General features: G+C 44.0%; 1 protein-coding gene across 1 annotated transcript in view; it reads left to right on the top strand.

Moving 5' to 3' along the window:
* The window catches only part of LOC122794730 (catenin alpha-2-like), a 2759516-nt gene that overhangs the window by 892482 nt on the left and 1848150 nt on the right, over window positions 1-18884 (top strand). The gene's annotated exons all lie outside the window — the stretch shown is intronic.

Below are 18884 nucleotides of genomic sequence, written 5' to 3'. Positions count from 1 at the left end.
ACTGTGATGACAAAAAATAAAATGCCATTTATGATGCATTAATCGTCTCACAGTGGAAATATACTCACAGTCAAAATGTTCTCATAGCATTCACTAGATTATACATTAACAGTGTCTAAAATTACTTTGGCTGCATGCATTTTTGATCCCCATATTCTATACATCAAGAAAGTTTTTTTATCTCCTCATCAAATCATCTCTGGCCTTGAAAGTGCACTGTCTCCAAACACACCCTCTTTGCAGGCTTGTGTTTTCTACTGGCATTACATCATAGACAAATGTGCAGTACCTGAAAATGAATGAGCTATCAAAATGCTGCTTTCCGAAGTTTACTGCTTTGTTTTCATCAGTGGGGCCATTGTACTTGCAACAGTAGTATTGCAAGTTGCTTCTTTGGTGGTTCATGCTGTATTAGGCATTAGTTTCTGTACCTTCCATGCATCATTTAGATACCTTTAGATGACTTCAGACATTACTGCATACAGTTTACCTTCTGTTGTCTGCTCAGTGGTATTGCAAAATTTATTCAAGGACTCCAAATGTCATTGGAGCAAGAACTAAGTCATTCCATGACAGAGACTACCAGGCTAGAGCAGTGTGTGTATGTAACAGGAAGTGTCATCAAGATATGTGTGACTCCAAAGGATACATTTCAGACACAGTAATGTAGGGTACGTTTTTGGTAGAGAATTCTTTAAAAATTTAGACATAACTGTTCCACTCTTCATTCATATTGCTAATTTCCTCATTTTTGGAGGATTTAATTTCTGATTTATTTATTTATATTTTGGTGGTTATCAAGGTGTCTTACTGTACCAGAACCAGTTTTCAGGTGTAAGGCCTTGTTAATTTTAATTCTTCTGACTACCAGGAAATACTAGAAAGTGGAAATCAAAATCTAAACTAACTGTTTTATGTATTGAATATTGTAAAAGAGAAAAAAGAACTGGAAGAGGGATCTGTACATACAAATATGTCAAACACAGGCATTAATGCCCTTCTACTTTGTTAATATAGGTTCGTAGGTAGGTACTAGGCTATTGACCCTAGGGCCTATATCAGCCTAGCCAAAAAGGTACCCTGGCTTTCGCCACCCAAGAAAATTATTTTCCTGTGCCCCTGTCGAGTAGAGCCCCAAAGGTAATCCCCGGGGTGAATTTCCTATTTCCCATCCAGTCGTCAAGATTTTTCTTGAAGAGTGCTAATGAGCTTTGTTTGATATAGATAGTTTGTTCCAGAGTATGGGAAGTCTCTGGGACAGGAATCTATCCCTCCAGCATGTTCTGTTTATTGTGGTGACAAGGTTTAGGTCCCTAGAACGTGTAACTCAGAGGGATTGGGATTTCTTTAAGTGGAGCATGTCCAACAGCTCTGGGTTTGACACAGCTTTGTACGTTAGGCAGAGATCGCCTCTGCGTAGGCAATATACGACGGAGTAAAGCTGGAGTTTTTTTGAGACTGTCTGCGTAGTGCATCTGTTTGAGGCTGGTAATCCTCTTTGTGTGGTATTTCTGCAGCCTTTCCAGTTGTAGATGTCTTGTGAGGTACATACCAAAAGGGGCATTGTACTCTATAATGGGTCTAAAGAGTGAAGAGTAGAGGGGAACAATGACCTCTTTTTTTTCCTGGATGAGAAACCTTTTGTGATGAGATGTGCCATGTAGAAGGATTTTCTGACTACTGTGGCGATGTGATTATCAAAGGCGAGACTACTGTCCACCTGTGTCTCAAGGTCTCTTATCATACTTTAGGTGTTAAGTAGACTACCGCCTATGTGGTAGTTCATGGGTACAGAGTTTTTACCAAAAGGGATGACAATGCACTTTTTGGCATTGAGCTTGAGGCCATGGTTTTGACACCAGGCATCTATCTCAGTGAGGCCCTTTTGTAGGATGTCCACATCATTACGAGTTTCTGTTATGGCTCCTAGTTTGCAGTCATCTGCGAACTTCATTAGGCAAAGACCTTCTCTCTTAGCCTGTACTTCAGAGAAGTAGATATCAAACAGGAGAGGACACAGGACTGAACCCTGTGGTACTCCACTTGTCACTGGTCTGAAGTCGTATTTGGAGTCTGCTACTTTCACAGTGTTGGCAACCCATCTTGTGACATAGGGATTTATACCTAGTTTAGTGAGTTTATCTATAATTCCAGAGTGGGGAATGGTGTCAAAAGCCTTGGTGAGATCTAGATAGACTGTCTGAACCACTTTACCCTCATCTACGGCTTTGGTGACTGCCTCAAAGAAGTCTATCAGGTTTAGGAGGCATGATCTGCCCTTTACAAACTCGAACTGAGTGGGATCCAGAGTTTGGAGATTACCAATGTCATTGTTTATAAGTTCCATGATGATACGTTCCATAGTCTTGCAGACGAGGCTTGTCAGGCTAATGGGGCGGTAGTTCCCGGGGTTCGTGGTGGCTCCCCCTTTATGGAGTGGGATAACAGTCGCTGTGCACCATTCAGCTGGCACAAAGCCTGAGGTGAGGCTGTGATAAACATGGTACTTAAGTGGGGTGCCAGTTCATTCTGTCGTTTGTGTAGAACACAGCCTGGGATGTTGCCAGGTGCCATGGATGCTGTGTTCTTGGCTTTGGAGAGTGTTGTTTTTACCTGTGCAGCTGTACTTACAGGAGCTTTGCATTCTTCCAGTATAGAGATGGACCCTTTAGGGGGTAAAGTTAGCACTGAACCTGTCTGCCAGGATGTTGGCAATATCAGTTGGTTCTGTATATTTAGTGCCATTTTGCTGCAACTCAGAGCAGATCTTAGTGTTGTCATTGAGATTCTTGACATAGCTATAGAATGCTTTGTGGTTGTCTTTGGAATCAGTGACGATTTTGTTTTCATAACTAGCTTTGGAGGATTTTATGAAGGATCTCAGCTTCTTACTGAGGCTGACCAGGGAGTTCCTCCAATCATGGATTTTACTCTTTTTTGCAACAGTTTCTTTCTTCTGTTGCAGTTTGTTTATGGCAGGGGACCACCAGATTGGTTTACTTTTTTTTGGAGGATAGCATCTTGGTTCTGTTAGGGATTGCACGATCCATGCACTGGTGTAAGTGCTTATAAAGTGCATTTGTGTAGGATTCAGCAGTCGTACCTCTGTTGTCTGTCTGCATGGGTGTCATGAAGTTTGCCACTTCTGTCTTGAGAAATGTTAAGTTGGCTTTGGAGAATTTTTTTACGGTGGTTTCCCTAATGGGGGGTGGGGGGATGTGGATATCTAGGGTGATTAGCTTGTGGTCGGATCTGACCAGCAAGGAATTGACCTCTGGTGTGGAACACCGGTTGTCCATGTTGGTAATGACCAGGTGTAGGATATTACTGCCCATGATGGGGGTGTGGATAAGTTGATCCAAGGCGTTGGAATTTATGAATTCCAGAAAATGTTGAGCAAAAGGGTTGGTACATGAGTAGTTTTCCCAGTTAATGGTGGGGTAGTTGAAATGGCCCATTATTAGGGTGTTAGGTTGTACTTAAATATTTTCCAGTGTATCAAGAAATGAGGAGTGGGAATCCTGGGTCATGGTGGAGGGATCTGTAGCAAGCTACAGTTTGGATTGCTGTCTTGCCCAGAGTTAGTTGCACTTGGATAATCTCGGATGCATTATGTTGAGCAACTAGCCTGGAGGTGTAAATATGGACACACCTCCGCCTTTAGTGTTTTGGTCCAGGTTAGGTGGCCGAAAGGTGTGGTATGAATTATAGCCTGGTAATAGAGGGGTGCTCTCTGGAGCCTTGAACCAGGTCTCTGTCACTGCACAGATGTTGATGTTCTCCATTTTAAGGAGTGCCTCGAATGAGTGCATTTTGAGGTTTAGACTTCTAGCATTGAGTAGCATTACCCTCAGATTTTGCTTGCTTGTACCTGTTACTGTGGTGAATTTGTCATTTGAACCTTACCTAAAAAAGGCACTATAAGGGTGGAAAGAGCATAACCCAGTATCCATAATCCCAAGGGTGACAGGTGCAGGCCATCTCTGGCAAAGCATTGTGGTCTGTTGATCATGTCATCCCAGGCAGACAGATACTGGATCCCCTTAGAATAACACCAGAAGCTTAGCCAATTGTTTAATTCAATCATTTTGTCCTTGTACTGTGGTTTCATTCTGGGTGATGTCAGGATGCTACTCAGGGCTAGGGTCATACCTGCCTGGACTACAAGATCGGACAGCTTCTCCTTGTCTCTTTTCATGTAGTCCAGGGAGTAACATCTCAGGTCATTCACACCAAGATGGACAATGACAGAGTCATATTTGTATTTGTTGTGGAGTGACCTGAGTGCGTGCATTATGTGGCGGATCCTGGCACCCGACAGGCAGCTGACAGTAACTTTCTCCTTGTTTAGTCTGGTGAGTGGAACATCAGTGTGCCTGACTATAGTGTGCCTGACTATAGAGTCACCTATGACTAGAGTGTTGGCTTCGTTGTTATGCCTTATGGGCTGTAGTTGAGTTGCACACTGAGTTTGTGGGCTATGTGGCATTTGGGTTGTGTTGGGGAGTGGAGGTTGCTTGCGTTTCTGCTTTGGAGGTCCCTGTTACTTAGGCCAATTTTTATTGAGAGCCTCCGCAAATGTAGGTGTGTGTTTGTGTGTGGGTTTTGGTGGTGTAGGTTTTAAGGGAGTATGTGATGAGTGTGGTGTGGTGCAAGTGTTTACCTTCTCCTCTTGACTGTCTAGTCCAGTCTTGGGTTAAGAGTGCTTTGTTTCCAGTTTGGCTATATAAGTGCATCTCTCTCAGGTTGTAGTGTTGGGTGGTAGGAGGAGAGGGTTGTCTGTGTACATGAGGCAATTGCTGCATTGCCCCAAGATGCCCAGATTCATCAGGTCGACAGGAGAAAACGCTGGGAGCTGACCCTTAGACTTGCCTGGATAGGTGCTTATTTATTAAGTACTAAAAACTGATCTGAAGTAGGATGTTCATTTGTCAGCAACCTGTGGGTTACGGATCCGATATCGGATCCGAGCTGGCAACTTGTTTCAAGCTAATGGATCCGAGCTCCTAGCTCCTCCCTTCACCCATAATCCCCTGCTAACCCTCCATGACCCCAGATCTAGTTTGCCGCGCTTGTGGATGGCTGGATCCTTTTGAGCTCGTCAGCTAAGTGGAATTTTACTACTTTTGTCTGTACTTTTCCTGTCAGAATTTTTCTTTTTTAGTTAAATTAATTAAGAAAAAGTGTGTAAGTGTTAGGCTCCCTTATTATTTGTTCTTTAATTAGTTCCCCTTCCCTTCGCTGGTCGTTAGTGTGTGTGTGTGTGTTGTGTTTCTTTTTGGGGCCTGTGTGTGTGTGTGTGTAGTTGTTTTTTTCTTTAAAAAAATGGCTGAGGCCCCAAAAGCCATATTTTCCAAATGTACCGAGTGTGGCCATAAGCTCTCCCCGGCTGATGGCCACACTCGGTGCGTTCGGTGCCTTGGGGTTGAACACCTTACCTCAGGCTGTACCATCTGTGCAGCGTTCAACCCCAGGGCACTGAAAGAGCGGAGGTCGAAGCTGGTCCTTGCGGGACTTTTACCCCCGGACTCGGCTTTGGCCTCCGCTACCTCTGCTGCTCCCGTGGCTCCACCACAGCCTGTGGTTGCTGCCACTCCTGCCCCCCTGCCTCTGTCCGGGACTCAAACTCCCACTAAAGTGTCGGAGGACAGGGAGGCCAGGAGGGAGAAACGGAGGGAGAAGCACCACAAGCGGCGGGCCGAGACCTCCGTTTCGGCCCCGCCAGCTAAGCGGGCTTCTCCCTCCACTGCTTCTAGGTCTCCTCCTCCTCGGCTCCGATCCCCTTGTTTCTCCTCGGGGCCCGAGGAGGAGGAGACCCGATCTCCGTCGAGGTCATCGAGGCGGCATTCCAGGCCTGCCTCGGTGGCCTTTTCAAGATCTACTTTTAGTTTATCCAGTGCAGACTTGGACCAGATGATGTGAAGATTCATCCAGGCCCAGTTGCAGATGGGAGTGCTCTTGCTCCCCCCCCCCCCCATGGGGGGAGATCGACACCTTTTTTCCACCCTATTGCTCCTTCTCCGACCCGCTGTCCGGGTTTGGAGCATTCGGAGCCAAGCAGCGTTGGAGCCGGGGGTGGGTCGGCACCGACAGTACTTGGTACTTCGGATCTGACCCTGCCCTCGAGCCTGTCAGATCCGACCTCTCGGAGCTGTGGTCTGAGCTTCGGATCCGGGGGATTCAGTGTGCCTTCGGCTCTGTCCAGGTCGGAGCCCACTGGTCCCTCGGATCCGACGGTCTCGGCGCCGATCCCTTCATCGGATCCGAGTGGGAGCCGACTTTCGGATCCATTAGAGAGTGGCTCTCCCTCGGCCTTCGGTGTTGTGGAGAGGGCTCTGTTGAGAGCATCCGGACCCCCCGGTCCTTGCATCGGCTCCTCCCTGCACTCCCTTTCTGCTGGGCCAGGCTTCCATCACCCGGCCAAAGGGACAGCCTGCTTCGATGTCACAGATGGTTCCATTGGAACAAGATGTTGCTGGCGAGGCCTCCTCGGACAGTCCCCCCGAGGAAGTTCCCCGTAAGCATAAGTGCAAAAGGAGGCACGTGGACTCCCCTGAGTCCTTAACCGAGGACACGGACTTGGAGGTAGGGGAAGGCTCCCCAAGATCGCCCCCTGAGGATGTCTCCTTTGGAGACATCATGGAGATGCTGAGGATCAGAGGTGTGGGTGGTCTGCCCCCAAGTCTTCCTCTGACTAGTCCGGAAGGCATTCGAGGCAGGCCCGTCTACCTCTTGGGTGTCCCCTCCGGCCGACCCCCTGGTGGACCTCATTACCACCAGGGCATGGAAGGATCCAGACACCGTGGAGCCAATACCAAAACGCCCGGATAGGATTCTTAGCCCCCCCCTCAGACCGATCACATTGGAGTAAGGGGCCCCCCGTAGATGCCATGTTGACGGCGGCAGCCACGAAGAGGGAATTGGCTCAGGAGAGCCCCTCAGTCCATCCACCGAGCAAAGAGTCCCATTTGATGGACCGCTTAGGGAAGTGAGTCTTTAGTCCAGCGACCTTCTCGGTAAGGTCTCTGAACTATATGGCACATGTAATCAGGATGCAGCGGGATCTTATCAAAGAATACGCTGCATCCCCCCCGAGTCCATGTCGGAGGATGACAAACAATTGTACTCCACCCGAATGGCCACTCTGAGATCAATTTCAAACACCTCTATGCGGCTATTGTCCCACACCACAGAGGGAGCCGCTAGGGCTAGCGGAGCAGGCCTAGTCATGAGACGTCAGGCCTGGCTCAGTCATTGCGATTTTGCGGAGCCCTTTAAAGCGTCCTTCGCGAATGCCCCTTTCGATGGTTCTGCCCTATTTGGCAAAACAGTTCGCGAGACAGTTGTCCAGAGCGAGAAGGATGGGAAGACGTCTGCCGTCGGAGTCCGCTTCTCTGCTCCCCAGCGGTCCTTTTCGAGGAACCAAAAGGGTCAGAAGAAGATGTGGTTCCGAAAATCACAACATTCCCAACCAGCTCCGGACAACCAGTCCTACCGTGGCAGAGGTGGACAGGGAGGATGCCGCCCCGGGGCAGAGGGGCTCCGAGAAACTTTAGGTCCAGAGAACCTTTCTCTGAGCGGCCCACGCAGCAGCCCTGAGGGGTTGCCCGGCTGCTCCACTCTGGAGGCAGTCGGGGGGCGCTTCTCGGAACACCTAGTGGCATGGGAGTCCATCACAACAGAAAGCTGGGTGCTTCGCATTATATCCAGAGGGTACAAAATACCACTACTCCATGTCCCCAAATCCAAGAACCTCCCCGATGTACCACCCGATCAGAGGGAGGCCGCAGCTGCAGAAATTCAGCAGCTGCTAAGAAAAAGAGCCATCCAGCCCGTCCCCAAGACCAGCTCGGATTAGGGTTCTACTCCAGGTTCTTTTTGGTGCCAAAAAAGACGGGGGACTTGAGACCGATCCTAGACCTTTCCCGCTTGAACCTGTCAGTAACCAAGGAAAAATTCCGGATGGTCACTCTTCAATCTATTCTCCCCCTTTTGAGGGAGAACGATTGGATGTGCTCCATAGACCTCAAGGATGCGTACTACCACATTTTAATGGACAAACTATCCAGGAGGTTCCTTCGCTTCCGGCTGGGGGCCAGTCACTACCAGTTCAGGGTCCTTCCCTTTGGCCTCACCACAGCCCCCAGGGTGTTCACCAAGGTATTAGCAGTGATTGCGGCCCACCTGAGACTCCAGGGAATACAGGTCTTTCTGTACCTGGACGACTGGCTCCTGACCGCACCAACAAGGCATCTACTTTGCTCAGCCAGAGACTTCTTTCTCCGTCTAGCCCCACAGTTAGGCATTACTATCAACGTCGGCAAATCTCTACTGGCTCCAACGCAGGTCATAGAATTCATAGGTGCCAGAATAGACACCAGAGATTTGCGAGCCTTCCTAACTTCCGAGAGAATCCGGAACTTACAACTTCATGTGCGGGCTATCCTCCAATCAGAGGCTTCACCAGCGGAATTGGTCCTGAGGGCACTAGGCTTCATGGCGGCAGCGATTACGCTCCTTCCATGCGCCCGTTTGAACATGCGGTTACTGCAGTGGACTCTGCTAGTGCAATGGTCCTTTCTATCCCTTCCTCTCCGCCATCCCATTGCTATCAGCAAGGCTTGCAGGAGGGTGCTACTATGGTGGCTCCAAGCCTCGAACTTCCATATGGGCCGTCCCTTCTGCACCTCTCCCCCTCTCGCCACGGTGACCACGGACGCTTCCCGCCTCGGGTGGGGGGGGGTATTATTCAGGCAGGACAGTCCAAGGCACGTGGAACGATACAGAGACCTCCCTGCATATCAACGTTCTGGAGATGAGAGCGGTGCTGTTGGCGTTGCAAGCACTTCAGGGCCTCCTCCCCACAGGAATGATTGCAATTCAGTCGGACAACATGTTGGTGGTCTGGTACATCAACAAACAGGGGGGAACCAGATCTTACTCTCTATGCCGCGAAGCCATGAGAGTGTGGGAATGGGCGATCTCCTCCAACCGCTTTCTGATTGCAACGCACATTCCGGGGAGGACCAACATCCTAGCGGACAAGCTCAGCCGCACCCTTCTTACCCCGTACGAGTGGTCTCTCAATCCACTAGTAGCGAAGCAGATGTTCGTAACATGGGGGCAACCCTGCTGCGATCTTTTTGCATCTCCATCAAACACCAAATGCGGCAATTTCTTCGCTCTAATCCCCTCTCCAGGGGAAACTCCAAGAGATGCTCTGGTGCATGCCTGGCCACCCTGTCTACTCTATGCCTATCCTCCTCTACCACTAATGATACAACTCTTACAGAAAGCCTCATGGTTGGGGAGCAAGATGATCCTCATTGCCCCATTCTGGCCTCGGCAAATTTGGTTCTCTTACCTGTGGTCTCACCTTGTGAATCACCCTTGGATTCTAGATCCCACTCCGGATCTCATCTCCCATCCGTCGAACTTACCAACTCCAAACCTGGACAATCTGAAACTGACAGCTTGGTTGCTCCAGTTCCACTCCTAGTTAGGACTCCCGGTATCTCTTCACCAGTCAAAGCCATCCTCGTGGCAGCGCATAAGCCCTCCACCAAGAAAGTGTACCACAGTAAATGGAAACGTTTTTCCATCTGGGCGGAGCATCACGATCTAGATCCCTTTACGGCTCCTCTTCCATCCATATTAGACATCCTAACTGAACTCTTTCAGGAAGGTGCTAGTTGTTCAACTGTCAAAGTGCAATTGGCAGCCATATCACATTACCATGTGGGACATGATACAGAGCCTTTGATGTCGGCCAAGTTGTGTAAAACCTTTCTCAAGGGCACCTTTTTACTTAGACCCCCTGTAAAGGAAGCCGTGCCCCCCTGGGATCTTACATTAGTTCTTCAAGCCTTAACTGCTCCACCCTTTGAACCCGCTGCTTCAGTAGATCTCAAATTCTTGTCATGGAAAACAGCATTCCTTGTAGCCATCACTTCAGCGAAAAGAGTGTCGGAGCTTCAAGCTCTCTCTGTGAAGCCTCCTTACCTGATCTTTCACCCAGATAGAGTGTACCTCAGGATCAATCCCTCCTTTCTTCCCAAGATAGCATCAGAAACCAACATAAATCAATCCATAAATTTACCGGTTTTCTTCCCTAAATATCAGAATAAGGGTGAGTACAAGCTGCACTCATTAGATGCTCATAGGCAGCTTCGCTTTTATACTCATAGGACAGCTGGCCATAGACAATCCGACCAGCTGTTCGTTTCCTTTGCCAAATTTAACTTGGGGAAAGCTATCTCTAAAGTATCTTTATCTCACTGGATTTCTCAATGTATCCTACTGGCGTATCAAGCCTCTGGTAGACCCGCACCAGAAGGAGTTCGTGCTCATTCCACCTGCTCCATTTCTACCTCTGCGGCCTTCAAGTCTAGAGTTCCGTTGGATGATATTTGTTCTGCAGCCACTTGGGCTTCATCTCATACCTTTATTAACTGCTACAAACTAGACGTGCTTATTAGAGGGAGAGCATCCTTTGGCTCTGCGGTGCTTCGTAATATCCTTCCATGATGGCCACCCAAGGTGCAGGTAGCTGGGGACTCTGTCCCACAGGTTGCTGACAAATGAACATCCTACTTCAGATTTAGAAGTTATGTACTCACCATAATGTTCCATCTAAGTAGGTAATTCATTTGTCTGCAACCACCCCCCCCTCCTTCCCCCTGGCCGCCTTCGGATCTACTAGTAATTAGATATCCTTTTGTTGGATATATATTGAGGGGCAAACTCGATCTGAGGTAATGGAGGGTTAGCAGGGCATTATGGGTGAAGGGAGGAGCTAGGAGCTCGGATCCATTAGCTTGAAACAAGTTGCCGGCTCGGATCCGATATCGGATCCGTAACCCACAGGTTGCAGACAAATGAACTACCTACTCAGATGGAACGTTATGGTGAGTACATAACGTCTAATTTTCCTCTAGACAAGTGAGGAAAGTTGAGCGCTGTAGTAATTTGTAGCATATTTAGTGCTTACAACAAGTTCTGAGCAAGTGCTGAGCTCAAAGAAACAGATTTGATTGTTAAAATTAAAAGAAAATGGCTAGTTCTAAGGGAAAATTTGAAGAGCAAATTTTATGGCGCCGGGAATAGTTTAACCCTAGCTAAGCGGCGATGCATAAAGTATTCTTTTTTTTTTTATAAGCTACCTAATGCTTACCACTCCCACTGATCAGCTTAGAAGGCTTCCCTCCAACACAGAAAGGCTTGGGGGCTCACAAACTTACAAATAGTCCTGGATACAGCAAATCTGTATCTGGACTAGACTACTTACATTTGTTGTTGTTTGTCTTTCGGCTTTTCCCGGTAAGGGGTCGCCACAGCGGAACTCCAGTTTGCTTATGATTGGCAGTAGATTTTTACGAAATGCCGATGTGCCAGCTCGATGCCCAACCTTCAACGAAGGCACACCCATTTACACACACGCATGTCTTTCGAATGCTACACAACCGCGGGGAGGACATGCAGACTCCACACAGAAGGCACTCCCAAGCCCAGCCAAAAATCGAACGGGAGAACCTCTTGCTGTAAACGCTACCACCGTACCACCACAGCATACTGGACTAGACTAAGGCAGAAAACGAGCTTAGAAAAAATGTTTTTTTTTTTGTAAAGTGGAAAGGGAGAAAGGAGGAGCAGAAGATAATTCCAGGTTAAGAACTAAGTGGGTTGGCCTTTTCAAATGTTCTCCCTGTATTAGATAGAATGAGGTAATGACGCTAGACTGGGAGGAGTGTCCCAGATCAAATTTACAGTAGGGGTGGGCAAATGCAAAGCCACCAAGTATAAGAATAGGATACCAATAAGAAGGGAGGGTGGGAAACAAAAATCATAAAAAACAAACCCAAACAGATGCTTAACAAATGTAGAAAATTTCCAGTTAATACCTCACACACATTGAAACAAGCTAAAAAAGTATGCAGCAGACAATAAAAGTGCTATAAATAACTCGTAAAAATAAGCAAAACAGGAATGGAAATCTATCCCCTGATGTATGCCTAGATCCGGATGCTAAACATTTTTTTTTTTAATTTTTTTGCACTCAGTTTCTCTTTCAAAACTTTCCACATTCCATCTGCAGTTTTTCCACAGAACACCTCTCTCCAGTTAGTTTTCCATAGTAAGCGTTTTGCTTCCATGTAATCTGTAATTAACTTTCTGTGCATTGGTTTAGAATTTCATGTGGCAGAATTATCTAGCAACAAATTAAGTTTTATAACCCCATGATCACTGCACATGAACGGTGGTAAAACTTGACTTGAAGTAACAGTAATTTCTTTAGGAACACACAGAGTGGGTCTATATGTTCTGTCCTCTGGTAGCTTTTTTTTTTTTTACAATTTGAAGCAATTGTTGTTCCTGAATATATGTTGTGAATAAGTGCCTTACTAACGTTTTTGAGTCAATATTATTCCAGTCTGTTTCTTGTAAATTTAAGTCCCCAGCTAATATTATTTTTTGCAAGAAATGTATGAATTCCTCTAGGTCATCTGTACTTGACTTTGGTGGTCTGTATACTAATTGTTGTGTGTTCCGGGGTTGTCTTTATTGTCACAGTTACATAGTCTGTAGTATTGGTGTTATCATTGAACATGCGATAATCACAGGTCTCATAACTATCTTTAATCCCTATCATAACACCTCCACTTGATTTTTTTTAGAATGTCTGTTAGAGAAAAAACATTTAGAACCTGACAGAACTGGTTTCCAGTCATTGTTCTTTAACGACGTTTCACAAACAGCATCAATCTTGTGGGAACGTAGCAATTTTTTTCAATTAAAAAAATGTATTATTAATGTTCCAGACATTAGTAACTATCAGAGATGCATCAAATGTTGCTATCTGTGAACTATTAAAGTTTTAAACTGGCAGAAATCCTGCCTAGTGTTTGTCAAATATTGCAAAATATCTGCTGCAAAAATCCTCTTCCCTGATCTTCACAAGTGTACGCCATCTTGTCTGAACATGTGTGCCCCCAAAACTAGGCTTGGATACTCTACACATTTCCATTTTTAAAACGGGACATTTTTTTTCCATGTAGGTATTTACCCAAAAATCTTTTTATTCACAGTAACTTAACTATCATTTTTATAGGTGATTTGTGAGAAATACGTCCTAACACCAGTACAAACTATATTATCTGAGGTTCCCTACTAACAGTCAGAGAATCCTTGTGGATGACATCATTTGTACCGACATGAATAAAAACAGATCCATACTTCTTTACATTAAGGCATTCCAAGGCTTGTCTCGCATCTATTTTTGCTCCTGGCAAGCATAACACTCTTCGATGTTCGTTATCTTCTTTGCAATTTCCAATTACAAGAATATCTTTGCTTGCCAGCTCTGAACAATCATCAGCTTCTAATACAGTAATATGTGCTCTGTCAGTTGTTATGCAGGATAGATCTTCATCACCATTAGTCTTTTTAATCCCACTGTTTTCATTGTATATTAAACTCTCATCCACCTGGTATTGTAAATGCACAGATTGAGCCACGTAGTCAACATCTGTCTTTCTCTTCTTTTTTCTTACAGTAATGTTCTTCAATCCTTCCACATTCAGTTTTGATTTCTTCCTTTTCACCTGCCCGTTGCCTCTTTTTTCTACCTTCCCTTTTGGAAAAATTATATCTTTTTCTGTAGACTGAAGTTTTTCAGATATAAAAAATATTATCATTCCCTGTAACCAGTGTGTTGCATAACAAAGCAGTGTCATTCTTAGTTCATATTGTCTTTCCTTTACAGTCATTAATCAGTTCCTTGTTATTTGTTCTGAACTTCTTCCTTTCTTTCTTTTTTTGTTTCCTTCTAAACAAACCTGATCCTGAGATTGCTGAATACTTGCATCCAGAATTCTAAAGTTGTCAGGGGCATTGTGTTTCATAGGGAATGAATGATCTTTGCAGACAATAGATGCATCATTTCCTAAATGTGTTCTAGTTGTTCTTTGCCTAACATTATTTCACCAGTCCAGTTATTAATACATGAAACGAGTTCTGCAAGCCTTGCCAGTTGCACAAGTGCAATCTTCATCAAGTCTAGATTTACTTCTAACAATGGTAAGCAAATCCTCCAACCTTTGAGATGAGGAATACAGATCACCAGTGTTATCAGATGTTACCTTTAAATATGTATAGCATTTATTACAGTGTACAAGATAATTGTGCATTAGTAAATCATTTATTCCGTACTCATTTAAGGAATCCATATTCAGCTTCAGATAAATAAAATATTGCAAAAGAAAAGAATAAACAAAATCAATAAGCACAGAATTCAAAGAGAACTTAAATCAACTTCTGTGACAAAAAATCATACGAGCAATATACAACTAAATACTAAAATAAATGCAGCAAAGTTGTTCTGACCATACAAGTTTTGCAAGCCAAACAAAAGTTGTAATTCTTTTACGTTGCACAGAGTAGCTTCTGCTCACTATCACTTGCAGTCGCACTTCTTTTTAACAATGAAGATCAGTAAATCACAATCCAAGGTAGGATTGTTTAGATATGCTCAGGATTTACCTGTCTGCAGTTTGTGTGAATTTTTAGCTGTCTAGGCCCCTTGGGGTGGCTAGAGCTTGCCTCTCTAAAACCTATCCCTTTCTAACAATCAATAGTGAAATTAAATGTAAAAAAAAATGAAGGAGCAAATTACATAGAGTTAAGTGGTATTTGTGGGAACAGTAGTGGTGCAGCAGTTAGCACTGTTACCTCACAGCGAGAGGTTCTCAGGTTTGTGTGCTGAGGTGTCTTCTGTGCGGATTCTGCATGTCCCCCATTTGTTGGTGTGGGTTTCTTCCGGGTGCTTTGATTTCCTCCCACATTCCAAAGATTTGCAGTAGGTGGATCGAACGCTCTAAAATGGCCATTGGTGTGTGTGTGTGTGTGTGTGTGTGTGTGTGTGTGTGTGTGTGTGTGTGTGTGTGTGTGTGCGCGCGCAAGTGTATGGTGTGGATGAACTACCGCTGCAGGGCTAGCCACCCGGCAGTATAAACCTTGGCTGTAGATGATTGTCACTGTTGAAGTGACACCCCAACCCCATTTTCAAAAAAATGGGAGAAAGGGTTGTGGATGGATGGATATAATACACGCAGAATGGCATTCAGGAGGAGGAGTGAGGTCTAACGGGAGGCCAAGAACTGAGCAATTTATGTAATGTTGTACTGAAAGACAATTGTTAAAAAGAAAGAGAATGTGTGTGTGTGTGTGTATTGCATAATGGATGTAAATGGAAAAAAAATGTTAATATGGTTTGTTTTCTGTTAATGTATCTGTGTCTTAAATGACGATTTAGTAAAGATGTTTAAAAAAATTCAGGTATGGGGAGAAAAAAATAAGCAGAAAGGCAATTAAATAGACAGATGTTTTCCATGTTAAAGAAAATTCAATTTAATGTACAATATTTTTTAAGGAAGGGGAAGGAAGGAGATGGTGGGGAAAGTAAAGTAGGATGTGGGTATAAAAATACAGTGGTAGCTAAAAAAACAAGTAAAACATCTTGTAGGTGCCTAATAAGGGAAGAAGTGAGAAAGAAGATTAAAATCTGAAGGTTAGAATAAATAAGAATGTAGTGCAGGGTACATTTCTGCTAGAGAATTCATTGACTAGTTATGAATGTTCCACTGAATAAGAAAATGAATGGAATATGGGAGTGGGTAGCAGTAAAGGTAAATTAAATAAATACATTTTTTGCAAGTAGAGCTACAAATACAACTCAAAGGCATGATGATACTTGAACAGCTTGGTGGTTTAGATAAGCTAATACTAGGTAGGGGAAAATGTGGACGCTAAAACCACTTAGGAAATTTTTGATCAGTTTAAGCATTTATTATGCTTTGAGTTATGAACAGTTATACTTGAATAGTTTCTTCCTTCTTAGTCTTCATATTAGAGAGAAACTTGTTCCCGATTTTTTGATATGGAGTTGCAGAAAACTGCTTCCCCACTGTGACTTCTGATGAGTGTTTTTTTTTTTTTTGTTTGTTTTTTATAAACAGAACTTAAGTCTTTGCTGGAGTTGAGCTGTATCAAGTGTTTACATATCTGTGATCTGCATATGTCATCTAGAAGGGCATATGTCATGAAGGAGGGCTGCTGTACCCAAGTTGCTAGTCAAATTTGGGTCACCAGTGGCAAATACGAATACCATGTCCTTATACTGCCAGGCTGGTTTCATTTTTTAATATGCATGCTACTGTGCCTTTCAAAGCAGAATGTCCATGTTGTTCCTTGAAATTCATTAGTGCACATTGTGAAGCAGTAAAGATAATTCATGCTTTAATTTGTATGTGGTCTGATGTTAATTTTCAGCATGGAATTGTTTTGTTAATTGTATGATGCTTCAGTCTTAAATGTAGAAAAAGGCAACAAATGAATAAAGAAAGAAAAAAAACTAAAACTGGAGAAAGCTGAGTGTTATAAACAGAAACTGCGAATAGCACGACTTGCACGATTTCTGACTTGGTATCTAGAGTACCAGTTTCTGTACCAGTAATGTAGATCATTGCAACTTAAAATAAATAAATAAAACAAACTAGTCGAATGGTGTGCACTGGAATCATAGTGCTTATCCTGACAATTCATATACCTATTCTAAGTAATCTAAATGGCCATGCTTAACTTCAGTGGTAGGTGTGAACATGAGCAAATGAAAAAGACACAGACACATATCCATCCATCCATAACCCCTTTATCCTATTTTTGCACATGGGGTCAGTTTGTTACTTCAACAGTGTTCACGCCACTAGGTCTATAGACCTGACAAGCGTGTTCTTCCATAACACGCACACAAAGCCAACAGTCAGAGATAATGTGCACAAAAAGCAAAAAATGTGTTTGTCATTGTAATGACAATATCTGGTGCATACTTACAGAAGTAATATGAAAAGCAGCAGTCCCAGGACTGCTAGAGCAAGAGTGTCTACCTGTGCTTCAGATTTAAAGTACTGGACTATAAGATGGTCTCTCATCCCAGGGGGAGAAATCTGGCTGTACCTTGGAGGGGTTGGTGGGTTAGAAGATTATTGCCACATGATGTCTCACTGATGGCAGCCAGGAACTAGTCCAGAGGGATGTTCGAAAGGACCAACTGTAAATAACACTGCGGGCAGGTGGGAACTTAATTATGCGCACATTCCAAGAGGATGAGTTTGGAACTGAACAAATTAGAAAATCTCTGACATGTACAATGTGTCAGAATAGGTATCTGATACCCCATAACCTGAATTAGTTAAGCAGGTTGTCAGAGTATGAGATATGCATAAAAAACAGGTTATCAGAGAACGAATGAAGGTATGCATAAATGCAAAGTGTAATGGCATGGCTTGTAAAGCTGCTTAGTACTCTTCCCAAACTACTTGCCACGCTGAGAATGAATTATAGGAAGGAGGAGGAGTTTTACCCACGCTGAAAGGTGAAGGCATTCTAATTTTTGCCAAGTGGCAGGTGTTAGAGGGTCAGAAATGTGGCCTGGATCAAAGTCAAGGGAAGCATAACAGAACAGTGCTAACTAAATACACTGCAGAATGAGTAATTTCTTTAGGACTCCTGTTTTTATTTCTCCATACAACAGCTGAATTAAATTGGTAAAGCATACAATAATGTAATAATTGTTATCCACTTTCTGTGGATCTTGTGACATATATTAATTTGCAAAAATCCTTTGTTCTCCTTCTGCCAGCACTTCTGTTGACTTGTCTGTGGGACTTGTTGACCTTTCTCCTAGTGGACAGAGACTTTTTTTTTTTTTTTCAGAACCTAAAAATTGTTATTGAATGGTTCTGTTTAGATCAAATTAAGCACTTCAGCTTGTTTATATACAGAAAGGTTGCAAAGCAGTTAAGAAGCACCTGTCCTGCAGATTTTACTGCACTGTGTGCATCGTCTTTAGATTTTCTGTCCTTCATGCACTTCTGTTCACATTCTGAAAGTCAAAAAACACAATAGAAAATATTTTTATTTGAAAGATTTGTCTTAAAATGTCAGCATTTTACTAAGAAATTGTTATATATTGGCAGTATCTATTTACAGAGATGTTGAATTTCCTCATGCCAGTCACCAGATTCTAAACTGGATCTGGGCCACAGAAGGGTCAGCTTAAATGGGTAAGGTCAAGGTTCCCTGTGTCACAACCACTTTCCTGAGTTGTGAGAGAGAGAGAGAGACAGAGACATTTTCGGTCGTCATTTCCTGGAAAAATCGACCCACCATACACTTGGAAAGGGCAGCTCCCCTCAGTCTGTCATGGGTTATGACAGTATCATTACATTAACATAATTGCTGTCAATGGAAAAGGATAAAAATAACTAAAATGGTAGATAGGACTCTGACTATTTGGCAGTGGGAGAGACTAGAGTTTTCCTACCTGCATTTGAGTACTGCTCGACTCCTGATGATATCACCATTTTATACACTGGATGATTTTAATAACTATAAGACAATATTACCCAAAGAGGAAGAGCCTGTGTTGATTGAGGGTGCACTGGGGATCACCTGGTAGTGTGCAATGCAGTGGGCTGTTGGGATTTGGGTGGGCAGGTAGACTGTAGTGCATGGTTATGACTGCAATCAGCAGAGCAGCTGAGTGGATGTCATCATGGCCAAGGAGGAAAGGCCCATTAAGTTAAAAACATTTACTTACAAACAGTACACATTCTGGTAGAAAGGGCAACACCTGATCATCCGCAATTAAAATCCAGTGAGGCATTATGATGGTGCAAAACTGATTCATGGTAGGCATTTCACAGAAAAAAAAAATGCAGAGCAGTTTTCTAACTAGATGTCCGGTTATTATCTGTTGACATTGTTCATGCTGAATCATCCAAGACTATCATTGTATGAGACAACTGTAATGTCATAGATTTAGGTTC

The sequence above is a fragment of the Protopterus annectens genome, chromosome 2.part1 (assembly GCF_019279795.1).
Source record: "Protopterus annectens isolate FY-2018-M chromosome 2.part1, PAN1.0, whole genome shotgun sequence".
NCBI classification, from domain to species: Eukaryota; Metazoa; Chordata; order Ceratodontiformes; family Protopteridae; genus Protopterus; species Protopterus annectens.
This window is presented reverse-complemented; position numbering and strand designations above follow the sequence as displayed.